General features: G+C 40.5%; 1 pseudogene; it reads left to right on the forward strand.

The window, feature by feature from the left end:
* Positions 1-1373: 1373 nt before the first annotated feature.
* On the forward strand, positions 1374-1731 carry LOC119520332 (annotated as a pseudogene).
* Positions 1732-3912: the final 2181 nt, after the last annotated feature.

The following is a 3912-nucleotide window of genomic DNA, read 5'->3' on the forward strand; positions in this document are numbered from 1 at the left end:
TGTCTATGGCAGAGGAAGACATGTAAGTAATTGTAACACAGAGTGATCCAGACTGTGATAGAGGGATGTACAACAGGCAGCAGGAGCTCGGAAGAGGAGGTGATTAAATTTGCCTGGAGGTGGGAAAAATGCTTCACCCAAGTGGTGACTGTTTTGAACTAAAGAGAATGAATAGGTGTTTGCCAGGCAAATCAAGGGATGGGCAGAGAGAGAGAATGTCACGTGCAAAGGCACAGAGGTATCAGAGAGCAAAGGGGGCTCAGCCAACTATAAGTCCTCCTGGGCACCCGGGGCCCAGGGCAGCAAGAGACGAACCTGGAGAGGAGAACAGGGACCATGTCACAAAACAAGGCAGCAGAGAAAGGAAATCCCAATGAAAATAGTGGAGGTGACAAGGACAGGGTCTTTTATTCCTGGCAAGGGATAGTCAGAGGAAACCCCAGACTGCTCATTCTGAGTAGCTGGTAAACAATAACTATCTAACATTTACTGAGAGCTGTGTTGTAAGCAGTTATATGAATTACGTTACTTAATTCTCACAACTCTTTGCATCATCTCCATTTTACAGAAGAAACTGAGGCACAGAGAGGTTAAGTAACTTGCTCAAGATTATACAGCTAATAAATAACAGAGCCAGGATTTGACCTCGGGTGGTCTGGCCTCAAGGCCAGTGCTCTTAAACATTATGGATCTTGGCTGTGACAACTGGATTTCCACATGTAAAAGAATGAAGTTGGGCACCCTACCCAAAAATTAACGCAGAAATGAATCAACATATATTCAAGCCTTCCTGGGGCCTCCTGCTCTATGCAGGAGGGCAGTTGATTGTGATGGTGAACTCACAACTCAGTGATTATACTAAATACCACTGATTGTACAATTGGGATGGACTAGATGGTATATGAATATATCTCAATAAAATTACTTTAAAAATGAATCAATAACCTAAATATAAAAGCTAAAAATCATAAAACTCTTAGCAGAAAACATAGAGGTAAATCTTCATGAGTGTGGATTTGGCAATGGATTCTAGATATAACACCAAAAGCACAAACAACAAAAGAAAAATAGATAAATTGGACTTCAAAATTTAAAACTTCAGGGTATCAAAGTACTTTATCAAGAAAGTGAAGAGACAATCTACAGAATGAGATAAAATATTTGCAAATCATCTCTAATAAGGGTTTAATATTCAGAATATATAAAGAACACCTACAAGTCAACATCCATCTGTTTTTTCCATCATTCAACATCCCTTAACGTCCACTTGCACCAGACTCTGTGCTAGATGCTAGGGTCAAAAACATAACCCAATTTAAAAATGAGCACTCTTTCCCTCTGAGTAGGCAGTGTTGGCAGTGGCTTGTGTAGCAATGACCAAGATCAAGGCTCAGGACCTTCTCTGCAAGAAGGAGCTGCTGAAACAGCTGGATGATTTGAAGGTGGAGCTGTTCCAACTGCGTGTCACCAAAGTGACAGGCGGCATGGCAGCAGAGCTTATAAGATCTGACTAGTACACAAATCCATTGCCATGTTCTTACCATCATTAGAAAGACTCGGAAAGAGAACCTGAGGAAGTTCAAAAAAGGCAACAAGTCCCTAAATCTGTGGCCCAAGAAAACTTGTGCCATGTGCTGCAGGTTCAACAAGCATGAGACATATCTGAAGACCAAGAAACAGCAGTGGAAGGAACTACTGTAACCACTCCAGCAGCATGCGATTGAGGCCTGAGCATCACAATGTCAATAAAAACACAAACTGGCTGGGGAAAAAATGAGCAAATGGGCTTGAATAGACATTTCTCCAAAGAAGATACACAAATAACCAGTAAGCACATGGAAAGACACTAACATCATTAGCCATTAGGGAAATGCAAATCGAGACCAAAAGGAAATACCACTTCATACCCACTAGGATGGCTATTATTTTAAAAAATAAAAGTGTTGGCAAAGATGTGGAGAAATTGGAACCCTCATGAATTGGTAGTGGGATTGCAAAATGGTGCAGGCACTGTGGAAAACAGTTTGGTGGTTCCTCAAAAAAATTAAACCTACAATTTCCATATGACCAAATAATGCCCCTCCTGGATATATACCCAAAAGAACTGAAAGCAGGGACTCAGATACTTGTACACCAATATTCCTAGGAACATTATTCATAATAGCCAAAGTGGGGAACAGACCCAAATGTCCACCAACAGATGAATGAATTAACAAATGTGGTATATTCATGCAATGGAATATTATTTAGCCATAAAAAGAATGAAGTTCTGATACACGCAATGTGCCAGTTTGAACGTATTATGTCCCCCAAAACGCTATTATCTTTGATGTAATCTTTTGTGGGTGGACATATTAGTGTTGATCAGATTGTAATTCTTTGATTGAGTGTTTCCGTGGAGATGTGACCCACCTAACTGTGGGTGATAACCCTGATTGGATAATTTCCATGGAGGCGTGGCTTCGCCCATTCAGCATGGCCTTGATTAGTTTACTAGAGCCCTATATAAGCTCAGACAGAAGGAGCTAGCTTGCTATAGCCAAGAGGGACTCCTTGAAGAATGCACAGGAGCTGAGAGAGGAGCTTCAGATTAGAGAGACAATTTGAGACAGACTTTGAAAGCAGATTTTTGTTCCAGAGAAGCTAAGAGAGGACAAACATCCCAAGAGCAACTAAGAGTGACATTTTTGAAGAGCTGAAGCCTAGGGAGGAACGTCCTGGGAGAAAGCCATTTTGAAACCAGAACTTCAGAGCAGACGCCAGCCATGTGCCTTCCCAGCTAACAGAGGTTTTCCGGATACCATTGGCCATCCTCCAGTGAAGGTACCACTTTATGGCCTTAAGACTGTAACTGTGTAACCAAATAAGCCCCCTTTTATAAAAGCCAATCCATTTCTGGTGTTTTGCATTCCTGCTGCATTAGTAAACCAGAACACGCAACAACACGGATGAATCTTGAAGACATCGGGTTGAATGAAATAAGCCAAACACAAAAGGGGAAATATTTTATGGTTCCACTTACATGGAATATCTTTAATAGGCAAATTCAAAGACAGAAAGTAGATTAGAGGTTACCAGGGGCCAGGGGAGGGGCCAGGTGGGGAGTTATTGCTTAATGGGTACAGAGTTTCTGTTTGGGGTGATGAAAAAGTTTTGGAACTAGACAGAAGTAATGGTTACACAACATTGTGAATGTAATTAACGCCACTGAATTGTACACTTAAAATGGTTAAAACAGCAAATTTTATGTTATATTTTATTGCAATAAAATAAAAAAAAAATTTTAAGATACCAGCATAAACACACACCAAAAAAAAAAAAACAGTTTGGACAACTGGAGAATAAATAACAGAACCTAGATTCCTTCTCCTCCCCACTGCACTACAAAGGGAATGAGAGTGAAAATCAAGTCTTGGCTACTTAGGCAACCTGGGTTCAGGTTATTGGTGAGAAATCTGGCCCATGCATTCCCCAAGGGAAGTGGTTCCCCTTTCCCTCTACAGTCCCTGGTCATGACCAACAGCACATGTTAGCACATGTTCATTCTGTCAGTGAGGATTTACTGAGAGTCTACTTTGTACCGGGTGTCTTGCTGGGACCTGGAAATTTAGTCCCACAAATGGCGATTGCATATATTCATAAGTGAATAACTTCTTGTGTCATCTAACATCTTTTCTAGAACAAGCCATCTTTATTTTGTTCTGCATTGTTTTCTCTAAAGTATTTATTTTTCAATGCCCAGGTATTAAAATTTTTAGTTTAGTTTAAACTAAATATTTTCTGTATAAGATACAAAAGAGTATCCAAATACTGAGTGTATAGCTTGATGAATCATCACAAAATGAACATATCCCTCTAACCACCATCAGCGTAATGGAGCATAGCGACACCCCAGAAGCCTTTCCTCCCAGT

This window comes from Choloepus didactylus, chromosome 2 (genome assembly GCF_015220235.1).
Source record: "Choloepus didactylus isolate mChoDid1 chromosome 2, mChoDid1.pri, whole genome shotgun sequence".
NCBI classification, from domain to species: Eukaryota; Metazoa; Chordata; class Mammalia; order Pilosa; family Megalonychidae; genus Choloepus; species Choloepus didactylus.